Below are 21,760 nucleotides of genomic sequence, written 5' to 3'. Positions count from 1 at the left end.
CCAATATCACTCCGAGGTGAGGGAGCTCTGTTCCCAGCCTCTTATTTAAAACCCAATATCACTCCGAGGTGAGGGAGCTCTGTTCCCAGCCTCTTATTTAAAACCCAATATCACTCCGAGGTGAGGGAGCTCTGTTCCCAGCCTCTTATTTAAAACCCAATATAACACTTAGGGGAGGGAGCTCTGTTCCCAGCCTCTTATTTAAAACCCAATATCACTCCGAGGGGTGGGAGCTCTGTTCCCAGCCTCTTATTTAAAACCCAATATCACTCTGAGGGGAGGGAGCTCTGTTCCCAGCCTCTTATTTAAAACCCAATATCACTCCGAGGTGAGGGAGCTCTGTTCCCAGCCTCTTATTTAAAACCCAATATCACTCCGAGGTGAGGGAGCTCTGTTCCCAGCCTCTTATTTAAAACCCAATATCACTCCGAGGGGTGGGAGCTCTGTTCCCAGCCTCTTATTTAAAACCCAATATCACTCCGAGGGGAGGGAGCTCTGTTCCCAGCCTCTTATTAAAAACACAATATCACTCCGAGGGGAGGAAGCTCTGTTCCCAGCCTCTTATTTAAAACCCATAATCACTCTGAGGGGAGGGAGCTCTGTTCCCAGGTGAGTGTGTCAGAGTCGGTAGGCTGGAGGAAATGGGTTCTCAATTGGGCTAAGAACATCACTAGTGTTTAAGTAGGGGAGGATCTGTCGCGGAAAGCCCCTCAGCCCCCCCACCCCCTTCCCCAGTACCGAAGGGACATGAGACTTCCACTAAACTGTAATCCCCAGGCTTTATCTCTCTATACTGACTGACTTTGCTCTCAGCACATTCTCCAGCACACATAGTCTGATTGTGGGTCCTGGTGAGGAATTTCGTCCTACAGACACGCGCACATACACACACACACACACACACACACACACACACACACACACACACACACACACACATCCACCCACACACACCCACACACACACACCCACACACCCCTAATCCGCAGTTCCCTTCACTGGTTATATTTAGAATATCCCTCATTCATTTTGTCCTGATGAAACAGCACTCTGCAGACATCAGTCTTATTTACATTAATTCATCACACTTTTCCTACATCTTGATTGTCCCTTGTATGGAAGGATATTCTGTATAATGATATATGACAGTTTGTTGAAAAACTGCTTTACATTGGTATGGGAGAGAATTGCTTATTGCTAACATTCTAGGTGGTTGAATGTTGATAAGGTCAACCAAGGACAAACGTGACAATGGCAAACCTCTGAAAGTGTTCTAGAAGAACAATCAGGAATGATGGAGAGCTCATCTGTTATTACAGAGGGCAATGCTTGATGGACCTTCCCATTCTCTGTTCTCTATGGTGTGTTGTTGTTGTTGTTGTGATCGATCCATCCATCCGGTGCTTATAGCTAGAGGTCTAACCCACCAGCTGACATATTGGATGTCTGACAGGTCTAAGTCTGAGACCTCCTGTCTGTCAATCCCAAATCAAATCAGTCCACACACACACGCATGCGCTATGCACGCACGCATGGACACATGCACACACGCACACACACTCACACACATAGATACACACATAGACACACACACACACGCACAAACACACACAAACAAGCACACTCTCTCCAAAAAACCTTCCTTACCCCAAGATACTTCAACTGGTGACAATCTGGGAGAATAAAGAAAAAGGAGCAGTCTGTTGCCTGGTAAATCTGATAGATTTATTGATGGGAGAAACAAACAATAGGCTTACATTTTTGGCATGAATTACCATCATCTCTCTCTCTCTCTCTCTCTCTCTCTCTCTCTCTCTCTCTCTCTCTCTCTCTCTCTCTCTCTCTCTCTCTTCTCTCTCTCTCTCTCTCTCTCAATTCAATTCAATTTCAATTTCAATTTAAGGGGCATTATTAGCATGGGAAACATATGTTTACATTGCCAAAGCAAGTGAAATAGATAATAAACAAAAGTGAAATAAACAATATAAAATTAACAGTAAACTTTACACTCACAAAAGTTCCAAAATAACAAAGACATTTCAAATGTCATATATACATATATACATATATACTGTCTATATACAGTGTTGTAATTATGTGCAAATGGTACAAAAGGGAAAATAAATAAACATGAATATAGGTTGTATTTACAATGGTGTTTGTTCTTCAATTGTGGCAACAGGTCACAAATCTTGCTGCTGTGATTGCACACTTTCTAGTGTGTTCTAGTGCCCTCACAGTTCTAGTGCCCTCACCAATTCGTTGATATATATTTGTTGAAGAGGATAGGGCTTAAGCTTCATCCCTGTCTCACTCCCTGGCCCTGGGGAAAGAAATGTGTGTTTTTTGCCAATTTTAACCGCACACTAGTTGTTTGTGTACATAGATTTTATAACGTCGTATGTTTTTCCCCCAACACCACTTTCCATCAATTTGTATAGCAGACCCTCATGCTAAATTGAGTCAAACGTTTTTTTGATATCAACAAAGCATGAGAAGACTTTGCCTTTGTTTTGGTTTGTTTGTTTGTCAATTAGGGTGTGCAGGGTGAATACGTGGTCTGGTTTACGGTAATTTGGTAAAAAGCCAATTTGACATTTGCTCAGTACATTGTTTTTGCTGAGGAAATGTACGAGTCTGCTGTTAATGATAATGCAGAGGATTTCCCAAGGTTGCTGTTGACGCATATCCCATGGTATTTATTGGGGTAAAATTTGTCTCCACTTTTGTGGATTGGGGTGATCAGTCCTTGTTTCCAAATACTGGGGAAGATGCCAGAGTTGAAGATGATGTTAAAGAGTTTAAGTATAGCCAATTGGAATTTGTGGTCTGTATATTTTATCATTTCAATTAGGATACCATCAACCCCACAGGCCTTTTTCGGTTGGAGGGTTTGTATTTTGTGTTTGGGAAAAAGGAGGGCAATCAGGGTGACTGACAGGGGGGGTGCTCAGACGGGTTGGGATCCCATGGGCATGGGGTTCTTCATTTGTTTGTCTGGCTGTTATGTCGAGGCTATGGTCAGGGTCTAGGGTGTGCTGTTCTGCTGCGGTGTCGAGAATTTGGCCAGGATCTGAGGTGGGCTTTCTGCTGGCTTCTCTGCTGGGGTGGCCAGCTCTCTAATGGGTTGTTCTCTGTCACACGTCATCGTTCTCACCTTCTCCTCCAGCACTCTGATCCTCTCCTCTAGTGCTCTGTTCTTCTACTGCTCCTACTCTTTCTCCTGTTGATGTTGTCACACCACAGTCCAGAGTGCAGATATGTCTCTCTCCACCTCCAGCGCTCCAGGTCTAGTTAAGGGGGTGTTGTTGTGCTGAACTGTTGTCTGGGTCTGTGCTGACTGGAGTGTAATCACCTGCTGTTCCAGCTCCACCTGCCTTACCTCCAGCTGGATGAATTTATCCTTCGACTCTGTGCTGGGAAGTTGACTTTCCGCTTGGGGTTGCTCGTCTGTGGGGTTATTTAATGAAGAGGTCTGGTCTGACCCACTCGAGGTGGGGGTATCTTTGTCAAGAGAGAGCTTCTCAAGGGAGAGCTATTTATTTGATTAGGTGAAAGTCCAGCTGGAACTGTTTGGTGTTGCCCTGTACCAATACTGTTCCAGATTTATAGAGATTTATATTAGCTGACTCAGAGTCCTCGTTGTCTAGTATCCTGAGTTTCCACCCATCACTAACACCCCCCATCTTAACAGAGGGCTAGTGTGCTAGTATAGCACTGTACCATGCCAGGGGATGGTCTCTGTGGAAGATAAGGTTGCTTATGTTCCCATTTTTATAAAAGTCAGCAAAAAGTGTCTCCTGATTTCCCATAAGGAGCTTCATTTTGTACTCTTTTCGTGTCTTATTATTCAATACATACAGAGGGTACTGTATTTTAATTACCTCGGAACAGTAGGAGGGTGCTTCTAAGGCCTCTCCATTTGGTTGGGGTAGACTGTGCGACTCTCCTGCCATTGTTGGGCTCAAGGGCTTTGACACCTCTCACTTCACACGTCAGTGCTAATTGAAGTTGTATCTCTTTGTACTAGCAAGCTTGGTAGCCTTAGCATTCCATTCTCCCCCCACTATTTCTCTCTGCCCTCTTACTGATCTCTCTCTCTCCCCCTCCCTCCTCTCTCTTTCTCTCTCTGTCTCTCTCTCTCGCTCAATTCAATTCTAAGGGCTTTATTGGCATTGGAAACATATGTTTACATTGCCAAAGCAAGTGAAATAGATAATAAACAAAAGTGAAATAAACAAAAATGAACAGTGAACATTACACTCTCTCTCTCTCTCTCTCTCTCTCTCTCTCTCTCTCTCCCCCCCCCCCTCTCTCTCTCTCTCTCTCTCTCTCTCTCTCTCTCTCTCTCTCTCTCTCTCTCTCTCTCTCTCTCTCTCTCTCTCTCTCTCTCTCTCTCTCTCTCTCTCTCAGAAACACACTCCTGTCAATTCCAAATCAAATCAGTCCACACTGTGAAGTCACAAACTTTGAATGTCAGGTTCTGATATTTTCTTTACAAACCCCACTAACAAGTAACCAACCACTGAGCATGTCTTTTGTTCTGTTTTAACCCTCTAGAGTCTAAGCCCTGTCTAAGCTGGGGGGGTTCTAAGCTAACATATGGAATTGTTTTAAGATGGTCATACCAAAGATTATTTAGCTATTTGATTTTGAATTTTAAGATCCCTTAAGGTATAAAAAAATATATATATCATTTTTTGGGGGGATGAAACATAAAATGTGGCATTACTGCTATTAGCCAATAGAAACTCATTGAATAACAGATTCACTACATGGAACAACAGATAGTCCAAAAAAACCAACAAAAGGAAGTTTGTTCTGAGGTGTCTGTCCTATATATTTTTTACATGTATTTATCCGCTTATTTTAGGCACTAAATTATCTCCATATATACTTCCATTAATTTTTTAAACTGGTACCAGTGACCTTCAGACAAGCCTTGTGAGGCTTGTGGGTGACCTTCAATAGTGTGGTCATAATAGTTTGTAGGCCAAACCGTTCGGACGCTACAGACGTTTTCATGAGAAGACCAATTTCCGGGATGTCTCATGGTCTGACAAACACCTCTCTAGCTCTGCCACCTTTCACCGCAGATGCGGAAGGGCAATATCGGCGGATTCGGTGGATTGAGACGCAGCCCATGCAAAAAAACAGATATCTCTATCTTAGACGGATTATGATGGGGATTATTGTATTATGTTAATTATAATCTGCTGGGCCGCGGGAATTGTAGACTAAGGGTTAATGGGCTATAACATCATTAAAACTGTATATTTTACTACCTATGTACACACAATGCTATACCACTATTACTAATTTAAAAATAAATAAACATTTTGTACCACAAAGAATAACCAGGTAGGCATATTTAGGCACTATTGTTGGCAAATGATTATGTTTTCCTGTTCTTCTCCTCTGTTCACCTATTGTATTTTACATTACCCTCAGTCAAATATATTGATTAGCACCATACAGACTGCAGACTACAGAGAATAATGTGTTTGGTCAATACCTTCATGATCAGAGTGAAAGCAGCTGAATCTCTCCTGAAAGCCTTGCAGAGCGCATTATAACTCTCACTGCTGTTCATGGATCTTCATTTCACAAATAAAAGCCCGGTCCACATTAGACAGAACAGAGGGAAGGGTTCAACGTAGCCCAAAGCGTTTGTTAATCCTTATAATAGGACATCAATAAGGAACAATTCGTTTTTTAATGGCTCGTTTGTGGGATGGATATTATCAATTCTAATGGGGCAAACAGAGACAGCCAGCAAAGCCGTGGAGTAAATGAGCTTACAGTTTTGGCACCTTGCTGCGCATTGGACCATTCTACCAAACAGGTATTGACTCAGGGAGCCGGCGCTAGGGATCATTAGGGATCTCCAGCTATCATTAGTCCTCATAAACTCTGGGTTAGATTGATATTGTTTTGGAACCAGGGCCCAATAAAGGGTTGATGGCAGGAGAGCAGGGTGGGACAGTGGCGTGTGTGTGTGTGTGTGTGTGCATGCGTACATGCGTGTGAGTGTGTGTGTGTGTGTGTGTGTGTGTGCGTGCGTGTGCGTGCCTGTGGGCATGGATGTATGTGTGTGTGGTGTGCGGACAGGTTGCAGTACACCCTAATGGGGATTTATACCAGGGCTCAACTAAGCACTTACTGTTGTCAATTTGCAGCAGATGGATTGGCTCCGCCGGATTGTGAAGTGAGCCCTTATAGGCCTCTCCCCCGACACCTGTTTGGCCCAGGACCAATGATGCGGCACTATAATGACCAATGAGGTGAGGCAGTGTACTCTGAGCTAGTTCTAGGACCAACATTCTGATGTTGTCTGCTTCTCTCTTGCCTGAATACCCAAACAAGAAATGGGGGAAATGGACTGTGGACTTACAATAATGGGGTAAGAATCTGTTAAATTGGGAATTGTAGTCTTGAACTATTCATGTTCTAGTCATGGTTCAAGATACAGGCTGGGACGTGTGCGTGCGTGTGTGTGACCTCTTCCACTGATGCATATGAAGTTAATTATCTCAGAGCAGCAGACCCAGCAATAATAATCAACCCCCCCTCCTCCTCATATAGCCTGAGAGAGCATCTCAAGTGGCTCTAACATCCGTACAGTAGTATTGTCTTTGAAGACCCAAGCCTTGTCTGCTCTAATACACATCCAGCTGATAATGGGGGCGTAGTGAGTCGCTGTGTGACTTGATTTATAGCAGCGCTGGGCAGATTGCAGTGACAGTGCGCCAGGGGTTCTGGCCTGTAATAGAGAGTTCTATAATAAGGGCCATGTTTTGCTGCTTTGCTCTCTGTGTGTGTGTGTGTGTGTGTGTGTGTGTGTGTGTGTGTGTGTGTGTGTGTGTGTGTGTGTGTGTGTGCGAGTGTGGCCTAGTGCTAGCTCAGTGCCAGGGTTCATATGGTACTGATTTGATATGTAAAATGGGTACTCTCCACGCCCACGGGCCACAAGGACACAATGTGTCGTCAGACGGAAATGATTTTAACAGGATCTAATGCAGTTTGGGTATACACCCCTTGCTACTTCTTGCTCTTCTTGTCTCTCCCCCTCTCTCTTTCTCGTCCTCTCAGCAACAGGACCAGAGAAAGAAGAGGAATACTATGTTGAAGGGTTCTGATAACTGACTCTATAAGATGAAGGTTGAAGGGCTAGATTTCAAGAATTAGGTCGGCTGACCATTCAATTAAGGCCATTATGCCTTTGTAAATCCCAGACGAGCAATTAGTAATTGTGTGGATGGATCAATGCCACACCAATGCAGCCTCACTCACATCAGCTATATAGCTCTTCTTTGAACTTCTACCCAAACATTTCAAGGCCATATATACGTATTAACTCCTTTATAATAATACAGCCTGTATTTGCCTGTTATGCTTAGGGCTCCCTTCTACCCAAACAGTTCAGTCTTACATTTACATTTACATTTACGTCATTTAGCAGACGCTCTTGTCCAGAGCGACTTACAAATTGGTGCATTCACATTATAGCCAGTGGGATATAACTTGGGAAGGTTGGACACCAGACGGGCTGCGGCATTCTGGATGAGTTGTAGGGGTTTAATGGCACAGGCAGGGAGCCCAGCCAACAGCGAGTTGCAGTAATCCAGACGGGAGATGACAAGTGCCTGGATTAGGACCTGTGCCGCTTCCTGTGTAAGGCAGGGTCGTACTGTCCGAATGTTGTAGAGCATGAACCTACAGGATCGGGTCACCGCCTTGATGTTAGCGGAGAACGACAGGGTGTTGTCCTGGGTCACGCCAAGGCTCTTCGCACTCTGGGAGGAGGACACAACGGAGTTGTCAACCGTGATGGCGAGATCATGGAACGGGCAGTCCTTCCCCGGGAGGAAGAGCAGCTCCGTCTTGCCAAGGTTCAGCTTGAGGTGGTGATCCGTCATCCATACTGATATGTCTGCCAGACATGCAGAGATGCGATTCGCCAGCTGGTTATCAAAAGGGGGAAAGGAGAAGATTAATTGTGTGTCGTCTGCGTAGCAATGATAGGAGAGGCCATGTGAGGATATGACAGAGCCAAGTGACTTGGTGTATAGCGAGAATAGGAGAGGGCCTAGAACTGAGCCCTGGGGGACACCAGTGGTGAGAGCACGTGGTGCGGAGACAGCTTCTCGCCACGCCACTTGGTAGGAGCGACCGGTCAGGTAGGACGCAATCCAAGAGTGAGCCGCGCCGGAGATGCCCAGCTCGGAGAGGGTGGAGAGGAGGATCTGATGGTTCACAGTATCAAAGGCAGCAGACAGGTCTAGAAGGACAAGAGCAGAGGAGAGAGAGTTAGCTTTAGCAGTGCGGAGAGCCTCCGTGACACAGAGAAGAGCAGTCTCAGTTGAATGACCAGTCTTGAAACCTGACTGGTTTGGATCAAGAAGGTCATTCTGAGAGAGATAGCAGGAGAGTTGGCTAAAGATGGCACGCTCAATAGTTTTGGAGAGAAAAGAAAGAAGGGATACTGGTCTGTAGTTGTTGACATCAGAGGGATCGAGTGTTGGTTTTTTGAGAAGGGGTGCAACTCTCGCTCTCTTGAAGACGGAAGGGACATAGCCAGCGGTCAAGGATGAGTTGATCAGCGAGGTGAGGTAAGGGAGAAGGTCACCGGAGATGGTCTGGAGAAGAGAGGAGGGGATAGGGTCAAGCGGGCAGGTTGTTGGGCGGCCGGCCGTCACAAGTCGCAAGATTTAATCTGGAGAGAGAGGGGAGAAATAAGTCAAAGCATAGGGTAGGGCAGTGTGAGCAGGACCAGCAGTGTCATTTGACTTAACAAACGAGGATCGGATGTCGTCAACCTTCTTTTCAAAATGGTTGACGAAGTCATCCGCAGAGAGAGGGGGGGGAGGAGGATTCAGCAGGGAGGAGAAGGTGGCAAAGAGCTTCCTAGGGTTAGAGGCAGATTCTTGGAATTTAGAGTGGTAGAAAGTGGCCTTAGCAGCAGAAACAGATGAAGAAAATGTAGAGAGGAGGGAGTGAAAAGATGCCAGGTCCGCAGGGAGTCTAGTTTTCCTCCATTTCCGCTCGGCTGCCCGGAGCCCTGTTCTGTGAGCTCGCAATGAGTCATCAAGCCAAGGAGCTGGAGGGGAGGACCGAGCCGGCCGGGAGGATAGGGGACATAGAGAGTCAAAGGATGCAGAAAGGGAGGAGAGGAGGGTTGAGGAGGCAGAATCAGGAGATTGGAGGGAGAAGGATTGAGAAGAGGGAAGAGATGATAGGATGGAAGAGGAGAGAGTAGCGGGAGAGAGAGAGCGAAGGTTACGACGGCGCATTACCATCTGAGTAGGGGCAGAGTGAGTAGTGTTGGAGGAGAGCGAGAGAGAAAAGGATACAAAGTAGTGGTCGGAGACATGGAGGGGAGTTGCAGTGAGATTAGTAGAAGAACAGCATCTAGTAAAGATGAGGTCAAGCGTATTGCCTGCCTTGTGAGTAGGGGGGGACGGTGAGAGGGTGAGGTCCAAGAGGAGAGGAGTGGAAAGAAGGAGGCAGAGAGAAATGAGTCAAAGGTAGACATAGGGAGGTTGAAGTCCCCCAGAACTGTGAGGGGTGAGCCATCCTCAGGAAAGGAACTTATCAAGGCGTCAAGCTCATTGATGAACTCTCCAAGGGAACCTGGAGGGCGATAAATGACAAGGATGTTAAATGGGCTAGTGACTGTGACAGCATGGAATTCAAATGAGGAGATAGACAGATGGGTCAGGGGAAAAATAGAGAATGTCCACTTGGGAGAGATGAGGATTCCTGTGCCACCACCCCGCTGACCAGATGCTCTCGAGGGTATGCGAGAACACATGGTCAGACGAGGAGAGAGCAGTAGGAGTAGCAGTGTTTTCAGTGGTAATCCATGTTTCCGTCAGCGCCAAGAAGTCGAGGGACTGGAGGGTAGCATAGGCTGAGATGAACTCTGCCTTGTTGGCAGCAGAATGGCAGTTCCAGAGGCTGCCTGAGACCTGGAACTCCACGTGGGTGGTGCGTGCAGGGACCACCAGGTTAGAGAGGCAGCAGCCACGCGATGTGAGGCGTTTATATAGCCTGTGCGGAGAGGAGAGAACAGGGATAGACAGAGGCATAGTTGACAGGCTACAGAAAATGGCTACAATAATGCAAAGGAGATCGGAATGAAATGAACTAAACATCTGGGAAAGGAGAGAGCGGGGCCTCCCTCACCACAACACCCAAATATAACTCTCCCAACTTCCACCTCAGAAACTATAATTGTTGTAAACTACAGCGGTTCAATGTTTTCTAGGAATAGTCTAACTTAGTTTATTCAGCTAGCTAACTTGGTACAGTATTCTTCCGTGAAAATCGTCCAGGGCACCTAGTCATAAGACGCCACAGCCAGCTAGCATGCCGGACTCCAACAACACGGTTTAGCACCAATACTCGGCCACAACAAACCACCAGTGTGTCAACACGCCAAGCAGATCGTTCGTGTCCGTGTCTAACGTTGTGGGTTAGTCCCAACAGCTTGAGCGAGTCCGTCGTCAACTTATTCAGCCAGTTAGTTAGCTAGAATAGTTAGCATACTAGCTAGCCATTGCTTTCAGACAAAGAAGAAACCCCTCCTTTCACGGCACGAACACACAGAGAGAGCCAAGCCAACGTTAACTAGTCACCCATGTCCCAAATTCCTTGAACGACTTTGGCTACCAATATGTAAAAACAAAATACAAATGTAGGTTATAACTTACCCCTAGCAGCTACTATTAGCTAGCCAAGTGCAAAGCTAGCCACTGAATTGACTCAGCCAGTTCGCGTCTGTTCGCTAGGTCGATCCAGCTATTGTTTACTAGTAGCTATCCAGGTAGCAACAAGCTAGCTAAATTTCAAGCACAGTAGCCACTTACAGTTAATAGCTTCAGTTAATAGCTTACAGTAACTTCTACACAAACAGTTCAGTGTTGAGCGCCACAATGTAGGTACAACTCTTTGCTAGGGGCTGAGTTCTGAGTGCAGGTGTCTGCTGGTCATTGTGTATTCTGGTCCAGGTGCAGTAGTCTGCCTTCATAGGGCCTGGGTGAGCTGTTAAGCAGCATGGGGGGGTTTTCATTTTCCTTCCTACATATGGACAACCAAGAGCACGCTCACCTTCATACACTTTATTGGAGAACACACCTACACACACCTGTGCACACACGTGCAAACGCACATGCACGCACACACACGCACACACACAGACATTCACATGCACACACATACACACACATGCGCAAGAAAAGCACACACACACAGCTTCAGATACTTTATTGGGGAATGGAGGAGGGCAGACCTCAGCAGGTTTTCTGTATAGTTATTTTTGGTCTTGGAGGAACTTGAGGGTCTTCTACTAAGAAGTGTGGGGACTGGAGAGAAGGGGTTTTAGAAACCCCTGTAAAACAGAACAGACAGGAGGAGAAGAGACGTAGTGAATTACACAGAGACTCTTCGTTCTGCATAATTTTCTCCTATTTGTTATTTACTGCCCTGCATTGCTATGGGTTTTGTTGGACCTGACATGATACATTGGTTGATGTTACTCTTATTGTGTTGGGTAGGTAACCAATTACCCCAAAACAGTTCATGGCAATAGTCCATGGCATTAATGGAGTCTCATGAGCTTGTTCTGGTGTTGTTTATTTCCATATATATATTGTAATGGCAGCCAGCAGTAAAATGCATACACAGCCGTGGTTGTTGGGTGATATGTCGTGGGTTTTAAAACGTATTCCTAAAAGGATCCAGGTTTGGCAGGAGACTAATTGGAAATATAGTGACAGGGCTGGGCTCAGAGTCTGCTTGACAGAGGTATTAGTTCACTACTGTAAGTACTGCCGTCATAAAACAGCCTTTCTCTTCATCCTCTCCCTAACTCCCAATCTCTCTCTCTCTCTCTCTCTCTCTCTCTCTCTCTCTCTCTCTCTCTCTCTCTCTCTCTCTCTCTCTCTCTCTCTCTCTCTCTCTCTCTCTCTCTCTCTCTCTCTCTCTCTCTCTCTCTCTCTCTCTCTCTCATGCCATCTGTCTGTAGAGAAGGTGGTGCATTCATAATGTGTAGCCAAATGGAGCTGTCAGCCCACCTCTCCTCCCACTCCCTCTCACAATCACATACATACACGCAGGCACACATGAAAAAACACCAACATACCTGTACACATACAAAACTATTCATCCCCCTTGGCGTTTTTCCTATTTTGTTGCATTACAACTGTCAGTAGTTGCTGTAGGTGGGTGTGGTGTGGAATCAGGCGCAGGACGCAGAAGATAAGTCCAACAAAGACTTTTAGTAGAGCACACACAAAAACACAATCCGACAGCCCGGAGGCGAGAAAATGCGCACACAGGCGTAAACAAAAGGGCGCACTAAACATGTGCGAAAATCCTCTCCTAAATACAAAGGAGGCAAGCTACAAATAGCGCACCGAAAAGGGTAGCGCACCAACACGACATAGGAAACAATCACACACAACACCTGACAAACACAACGAGAACTTATAGGACACTAATGACACTAAACGACAACAGGTGTACAATTCCAGACAAGACCAAACGAACATAGAAACATACAACGGTGGCAGCTAGTATTCCGGAGACGACGAACGCCGAAGCCTGCCCGAGCAAGGAAGAGAGGCAGCCTCGGCCGAAACCGTGACAGTACCCCCCCCTTGACGCGCGGCTCCAGACGTGCGCCGACTCCGGCCTCGGGGATGACCAGGAGGATGCGGAGCAGGGCGCGTCGGGTGACTACGATGGAATTCTGTCAGGAGAGACGGGTCCAAAATGTCTCCCCTCGGCACCCAGCACCGTTCCTCCGGGCCGTACCCCTCCCACTCCACCAGATATTGGAGATCCCCCATCCGACGTCTCGAATCCAAGATGGACCGCACGGAGTACGCCGGTGCCCCCTCGATGGGGGCGGAGGAGTCTCCCTGATCTCATTTTCTTGGAGTGGGCCAGCTACCACCGGCCTGAGAAGAGACACATGGAACGAGGGGTTAATACTTTTATACTCAACAGGTAGTTGTAATCTGTAACACACCTCGTTCAATCTTCTCAGGACTTTAAATGGCCCCACAAACCGCCGACCCAGTTTCCGACAGGGCAGGCGGAGGGGCAGGTTTCTGGTAGAGAGCCAGACTCGATCACCAGGTGCGTACACCGGTCCCTCACTGCGGTGGAGATCGGCGCTCGCCTTTTGACGACGGAGGGCCCGCTGCAGGTGGACGTGTGCAGCGTTCCACGTCTCCTCCGAGCGCCGCACCCACTCATCCACCGCAGGAGCCTCGATCTGGCTCTGCTGCCAAGGTGCCAGAACCGGCTGGTAACACACATTGGAAAGGGGTTAGGTTAGTGGAGGAATGGCGTAGGGAATTCTGGGCCATTTCTGCCCAGGGAACGTACCGTGCCCACTCCTCCGGCCGGTCCTGGCAGTATGATCTAAGACACCTACCCACATCCTGGTTCACACGTTCCACCTGCCCATTACTCTCCGGATGGTAACCCGAGGTGAGGCTCACCGAGACCCCCAACCGCTCCATAAAGGTAAATTGGGGACCTCGATCAGACACAATATCCTCGGGTACCCCGTAGTGCCGGAAAACATGGGTGAATAGCGCTTCGGCGGTCTGTAGGGCCGTAGGAAGGCCCGGCATAGGGAGCAAACGACAGGCCTTAGAGAACCGGTCCACAACGACCAGTATAGTAGTATTCCCCTGTGAGGGAGGAAGGTCAGTGATGAAATCCACCGAGAGGTGAGACCATGGTCGTTGTGGAACGGGCAGGGGTAGTAACTTACCCCTAGGCAGATGTCTAGGCGCCTTACACTGGGCGCACACCGAGCAGGAGGAGACATAAACCCTCACATCCCTCGCCAACGTGGGCCACCAGTACGTAGCACTAAGGCAGTGCACTGTCCGGCCGATACCAGGATGTCCAGAGGAGGGTGATGTGTGAGCCCAATAGATCAATCGATCCCGAACATCGAGCGGAACGTACTTCCGACCCTCCGGGCATTGAGGTGGACTAGGGTCGGTGCGCAGCGCCCGCTCGAGTTCAGCATCGACCTCCCACACTACCGGTGCCACCAGACAAGACTCCGGCAGTATGGGAGTGGGCTCCACGGACCTCTCCTCCGTGTCATACCGCCGAGACAGCGCGTCTGCCTTACCGTTCTGTGACCCAGGGATGTATGTGATCTTAAATATGAACCGGGTCAAAAACATATTCCACCGCGCCTGGCGAGGGTTTAGTGTCCTAGCTGCCCGGATGTACTCCAGGTTACGGTGGTCCGTCAAAATGAGGAAAGGGTGTTGAGCCCCCTCAAGCCAGTGCCTCCACACCTTTAGGGCCTGTACCACGGCTAACAGCTCCCTGTCCCCTACGTCATAGTTTCGCTCCGCCGGACTGAGTTTCTTGGAATAAAAGGCACAGGGACGGAGTTTAGGTGGCGTGCCAGACCGTTGCGAAAGCACGGCTCCTATACCGGCCTCTGACGCGTCCACCTCTACCTGAAATGGTAAAGAGGGATCCGGATGCGCCAGCACCGGAGCCGAGGTAAACAGGTCCTTCAGCCTCCCAAACGCCCTGTCCGCCTCGGCTGACCACTGCAGACGCACCGGACCCCCCTTCAAAAGAGACGTTATGGGAGCTGCCACCTGTCCAAAACCCCGGATAAACCTCCGGTAGTAATTCGCAAACCCCAAAAACTGCTGCACCTCCTTCACAGTGGTTGGCGTTTGCCAATTACGCACGGCTGACACCCGGTCTACCTCCATCTTCACCCCTGACGCAGACAACTGATAACCCAAAAAGGAGACCGACTCCTGGAAAAACAGACACTTCTCTGCCTTGACATACAGGTCGTGCTCCAACAGCCTCCGCAACACTCGGCGCACCAGTGCCACATGCTCGACTCGGGTAGACGAGTACACGAGAATGTCATCTATGTACACGACCACCCCCTGCCCCTGCATGTCCCTGAAGATCTCATCCACGAATGATTGGAAAACTGAAGGAGCGTTCATCAACCCGTATGGCATGACAAGATACTCGTAATGGCCCGAGGTGGTACTAAAGGCTGTCTTCCATTCATCGCCCCCCCTAATGCGCACCAAGTTGTACGCGCTCCTGAGATCTAATTTAGTGAAGAAACGCGCCCCGTGCAATGACTCCGTCATGGTCGCAATCAGCGGGAGTGGATAACTGTACTTCACCGTGATCTGATTGAGACCACGGTAATCAATGCACGGACGTAACCCACCATCCTTTTTCTTCACAAAAAAAAAAACTCGAGGACGCAGGGGAAGTGGAGGGCCGTATGTATCCTTGTCTCAGAGATTTGTCTATGTAAGTCTCCATAGCTCTCTTCTCCTCCTGAGACAGAGGATACACATGGCTCCGTGGGAGCGCAGCTCCTGCCTGGAGGTCTATCGCACAATCTCCCTGCCTATGGGGAGGCAACTGCATCGCCCTCGACTTACTGAAAACAATAGCCAAATCCCCATACTCAGGGGGAACGTGCAATGCGGGCACCTGGTTAGGACTCTCCACCGAGGTAGCCCCTACGGAAACGCCTAAACATCGACCCACACACTGGGCAGACCACTCCATCAGAGCCCTCTCCTGCCACGAAATAGACGGGTTATGGGTACTCAACCAGGGCATGCCCAGCACCACCGGATACGCAGGCGAGTCGATCAGAAATAGCTGGATCATCTCCTGATGACCCCCCTGCGCACACATCCTAAGTGGCGCCGTGACCTCCCTGATCAAGCCCGATCCCAACGGACGGCTATCTAGGGCATGAACGGGGAAGGGGACGTCAACAGGGAGAAGGGGAATCCCTAAGGCTAAACAAAATTTCTTATCAACAAAATTCCCAGCCGCGCCTGAATCTACCAGCGCCTTATGCTGGGAATGAGGTGCTACCTGTGGAAAACGCACAGGTATACAGAAGTGCGCAACAGAGAGCTCTGGGTGAGTGGGGCGCCTACTCACCTGGAAGGACTCCCCAGTGCGGGGCCTGTCGTCTTCTCCCCTAGGAGGCCATCCCCAGCACCTAGCCGCGGTGTGTCCTCCCCGACCACAGTTGGTGCAGGAGATGGACCCCCTCGTACTCCGACCCCTCCTCTCTCTAGCGCCAGCGCCCCCGAGCTCCATGGGGCTCAGCTCGGAGACGCTGGAGGGTGAAATGGACGGACCTCCCTCGGGACGTCCGCGGGTAGCCAGCAGGGTGTCCAGCCTGATGGACATGTCGACTAACTGGTCGAAAGAGAGGCTGGTGTCCCGACAGGCCAGCTCCCGACGGACGTCCTCACGTAGACTACAGCGGTAGTGATCGATGAGGGCCCGCTCATTCCACCCTGCATCCGCCGCTAGAGTACGGAATTCCAACGCGAACTCCTGGGCACTCCTCTTCCCCTGCCGGAGGCAGAACAGACGCTCCCCCGCCGCTTTCCCCTCTGGTGGATGGTCAAACACCGCCCTGAAGCGGCGGGAGAACTCAGCGTAAGTGATGGTGGTAGCGTCTATCCTCCTCCACTCGGCGTTGGCCCATTCTAACGCCTTGCCGGAAAGGCAGGAGATAAGGGCGGACACGCTCTCGTGTCCCGAGGGCGCCGGGTGCACGGTGGCCAGGTAAAGCTCCACCTGGAGAAGGAAGCCCTGACACCCGGCAGCGGTCCCATCGTAGGCCCTCGGGAGCGAGAGTCGAACTCCTCTGGGTTCCGGAGCGGGAATGGGCTGACTTGCTGATGGTGATGGTAGGGACGGTGGCGTTGGGGGTGTTCCTCGGGTCTCCCAGCGTTGGAGCGTGTTGATCACATCCTGCAGGGCGGTCCCGATCCGCAGGATCTGGTCATTCTGCTCCCGAACCCGATCCTCCAACGTCTCCTGTGCTGCTGCGGCTCCTGCTGATTCCATTCAGATGGTGTGTGATTCTGTCAGTAGGTGCTGTAGGTGGGTGTGGTGTGGAATCAGGCGCAGGACGCAGAAGATAAGTCCAACAAAGACTTTTAGTAGAGCACACACAAAAACACAATCCGACAGCCCGGAGGCGAGAAAATGCGCACACAGGCGTAAACAAAAGGGCGCACTAAACATGTGCGAAAATCCTCTCCTAAATACAAAGGAGGCAAGCTACAAATAGCGCACCGAAAAGGGTAGCGCACCAACACGACATAGGAAACAATCACACACAACACCTGACAAACACAACGAGAACTTATAGGACACTAATGACACTAAACGACAACAGGTGTACAATTCCAGACAAGACCAAACGAACATAGAAACATACAACGGTGGCAGCTAGTATTCCGGAGACGACGAACGCCGAAGCCTGCCCGAGCAAGGAAGAGAGGCAGCCTCGGCCGAAACCGTGACAACAACCTGTAATTTAAATTGATTTTTTATTTTTATTTCATGTAATGGACATACACAAAATAGTCAAAATTGGTGAAGTGAAATGAAAAAAATAACTTGTTTCAAAAAATTCTAAAAAATCAATAATGGAAAAGTGGTGCGTGCACATGATTTCACCCCCTTTGCTATGAAGCCCCTAAATAAGATCTGGTGCAACCAATTACCTTCAGAAGTCACATAATTAGTTAAATAAAGTCCACCTGTGTGCAATCTAAGTGTCACATGATCTGTCACATGATCTCAGTATATATACACCTGTTCTGAAAGGCCCCAGAGTCTGCAACACCACTAAGCAAGGGGCACCACCAAGCAAGCGGCACCATGAAGACCAAGGAGCTCTCCAAACAGGTCAGGGACAAAGTTGTGGAGAAGTACAGATCAGGGTTGGGTTATAAAAAAATATCTGAAACTTTGAACATCCCACGGAGCACCATTAAATCCATTGTTAAATTTTTTTAAAGAATATGGCACCACAACAAACCTGCCAAGAGAGGGCCGCCCACCAAAACTCACGGACCAGGCAAGGAGGGCATTAATCAGAGAGGCAACAAAGAGACCAAAGATAACCCTGAAGGAGCTGCAAAGCTCCACAGCGGATATTGGAGTGTCTGCCCGTAGGACCACTTTAAGCTGTACACTCCACAGAGCTGAACTTTACGGAAGAGTGGCCAGAAAAAAGCCATTGCTTAAAGAAAAAAATAAGCAAACACGTTTGGTGTTCGCCAAAAGGCATGTGGGAGACTCCCCAAACATATGGAAGAAGGTACTCTGGTAAGATTAGACTAAAATTTAGTTTTTTGGCCATCAAGGAAAACACAATGTCTGGCGCAAACCCAATACCTCTCATCACCCCGAGAACACCATCCCTGGGAAACTGTTCAAAATTGAAGGAATGATGGATGGTGCTAAATACAGGGAAATTCTTGAGGGAAACCTGTTTCAGTCTTCCAGAGATTTGAGACTGGGACGGAGGTTCTCCTTCCAGCAGGACAATGACCCTAAGCATAATGCTAAAGCAACACTCGAGTGGTTTAAGGGGAAACATTTAAATGTCTTGGAATGGCCTAGTCAAAGCCCAGACCTCAATCCAATTGAGAATCTGTGGTATGACTTAAAGATTGCTGTACACCAGCGGAACCCATCCAACTTCAAGGAGCTGGAGCAGTTTTGCCTTGAAGAATGGGCAAAAATCCCAGTGGCTAGATGTGCCAAGCTTATAGGTATGTCTCTATATTTAGCATCTTCAAAGTGGTATGCATGTTGTGTAAATCAAATGCTACAACCCCCCCAAAAATCTATTTTAATTCCAGGTTATATGGCAATAAAATAGGAAAAATGCCAAGGGGGGTGAATAGTTTCGCAATCCAGGTGAAAATGTAAATGAAATGTGTGTGTGTGTGTGTGTGTGTGTGTGTGTGTGTGTGTGTGTGTGTGTGTGTGTGTGTGTGTGTGTGTGTGTGTGTGCATGCGCGTGTGTGTGTGTATGTGTGTGAATGAGTGGGGCTGTATGACAGGAAGGTAACTGAGCAGAGCGTTTGATGGGGTGGAGGGAGGTTGCTGCTGTTGTTGTGTTTCTGTGAAGGGTGGCAGGTGTGTGCGAGGTGCAGGGCTTCACTAATGAGCAGAGCAGACCTGGGTTGGCAGGGGCTGTAGTTTGGAGAGGGAGAGAGAAGAGCGGGGGAGAGAGGGGAGGGGGAGAGGGGAGGGAAAGAGAAGAGAGGGGGAGAGAAGACAGGGGAGAGAGGGGAGGGGGAGAGAGGGAGAGAGGGAGAGAGGGGAAGAGGGGAGAGAGGGGAGAGAATAGAGTGGAAGAGAGGGGAGAGGGGAGAGGGAGAGTGGGGATGAGGGGAAGAGGGGGAGGAGGACAGCAAAGGTCACCTTGTCTACTGCTTCTTGTTTGGGTCCGTCAGATCAGACCTGTGGTGAACCCAAACCATCTAAAAAGCATCAGAGGCTGGTCGTGTGCTGTACACACACACACAGTCCACACTCTGTTTGGAAGCATGCCCAGTTTACACAGACTGATAAATAAATCTGCTACAGTCATGAATATTCAGTATTCAGAAGTACAGGGTATCCTCTACTACTTCTCTCTCTTTCATACTTGTCAGAGGTCAAGTCTAGGCTCATTGGCTTGAGTGGATATAGCACGGTAATGGGTAAGTGGCTAATTTTTCCATTTTGATATGTAGGCTTTAGATGTCTGATGGCATTCCCAGGCAGTTACAAGAGGAGGTGCGAGCAGCAGACTGTGGCACATTGATTTTGGCTTTCCCCTGGGGAACAGAGAGATGGGAGGAAGATGTGTTTACATGTTTCAATTCGGAGCAAAGCTAAAACACTCAGTGTAGTTGACAGGTGATCGAACACCAAGCCTAGTCACAGAAACACGAACCGCCACGTTTATAAAGCATCACTTACTTGATCAAAATGAAATCTCACAAGACAAGCCAGGATGATAGATAATTGTCTTGTCTTGTCGTCCCAAAGTAATTAAGCTTCAATTAATTAAAATGGGCATCGCACAGCAAAACAATCAAAACGGCTGATACGCAATAAAGTAGCCCAGATGGTCACTAATGATACCTGTGTACTACCATAAATGAATATCGTATAGGCCTACATACATGAATGAAATGTTCCTGGAGAACATAATGGAAACCATGGCTCCTGGGAGAGTAACCCATCTGTAGCAGGTCTCAATCAGAGCTTTGGTGTACTTCTTTAAAACTTTGAAATTAGACAAAATCAGTAGAGCAGATTGGGTGTGTTTGGTATGTGAGTGGGGTTGATTAGAATATTAATACATCCGCGCATGCACACCGAAACACACACACACACACACATGCATGCACGACAAATACCCACAAAAACACACACATGTGCACACATGCACACACACACACACACGCATGCTAATTAATAGGAAACAAACAGTAACGAAGGAAGCCTGTTGGGACTGGATTAGGCCGTCTCTTTCCTTGCCAAACAAATTGCTCGTTAAATTCAATCAAACACCCCAACCTCTGTTCCAACTCTTCAGCAGTCTCTCATCAGACAGACAAGAGAGGAGTGGGCATGCCAAAACATCATTAGAACGTTTCATTAATGCTTTCACACTGTTATGGAGGGAACAGGCAACTGGCAACTGGCAAGGAGAACTAGCTGGCTAGGAGAACAATGTCTTCTTAAATTGTAGTAAATAGTTTTCTTAGCGGAGATTCCAGAAAGCTAGCAACCACAAAGACAGACCTTGCATCCCGAATGTCACCCTGATCAAAATTAGTGCACTAACTAGTGAATAGGGAGCCATTTGGGACACATCCAGAGAGAGAGCTGCAGCCAGGCTAGGCTAGGCCAAAGCCAGCTCCAGTACTGCAGCTCTGCAGCCGTCACATACAATAAAACAGATGACTTGTGTCCTTAATTCACTCTCTTTCGCCAATTTGGAGGGTTCCAACTCCCTCCGTTTTAGAGTGATAATAAAGAGAGGCTGTAGGAGAAATGAATTTAGGCTGCTGGGCTGGGAGTCCAGGGACAAACCGGGGAGGCTGTAGTTTACTTGGAGACGGAGAATCGTAGAGTCTATCCCAACTCTCTGGCTTTAAATGAATTACTGCTGACTATAATCTAACTTGATATATGTTATCCTCCTACCCAGATATGAGGAGTTGTTGTTTTTTCGAACTCGTTTTGCCCTTGTCAGTGACAGTGTGCATGCCAGCCCTTGTGAGTGTGCTTCTATATAGAGTACATATGCTTCTACTGTCTATAGCTACGGTGTACGTCATGATACATCCAATGGCTGTAATTGTGTCTTCACCACTGAGTGCATTGTGATGATGAGAGTGGAATAGGACATCCCTTTCAAGTGTGCAGCAGTGGCGAACATACTGTTCTGTTCTGAATATATCCTCTAGAGCTAGGAGCCAGTGTTTCCTTTTTTCTGTTTTTGGTTCCACTTTGTTTGGCTCACTGTTCTCCGAGTGATGGAAGGAAAGAAAAAGAAGAACAGGGAAAAAAAGAAAATTAATTAATTATGCCAACACAATTAAACAGGAGATCCCAGGGCTTTTTCCTGTCCCGGTTGATATTCAATCATGGACTCAAATTGTTTCTGCCACTCACATATTGATTTAATTCTCTCATCTCATGTGTTAATTAGGAAGGCTTGACAGCTATGCCCTGGCCCTACCAGTACAGGTTACCATCCTAGAGATTACTAAAGCAGGAAACTCTGCCACCACTGGACTGCAGATGGAACTAAAAGTCCTTTAGTTTAGCCAGCCTAGAGAATTCCTCTGGAATATATTGGAACGTTCCTAATTTTAACTCTTTCTCT

The sequence above is a fragment of the Coregonus lavaretus genome (assembly GCF_964263955.1).
Source record: "Coregonus lavaretus genome assembly, chromosome: 13".
NCBI lineage: Eukaryota > Metazoa > Chordata > Actinopteri > Salmoniformes > Salmonidae > Coregonus > Coregonus lavaretus.
The sequence above is the reverse complement of the archived record's forward strand: the minus strand, read 5'-3'. Positions refer to the sequence as shown.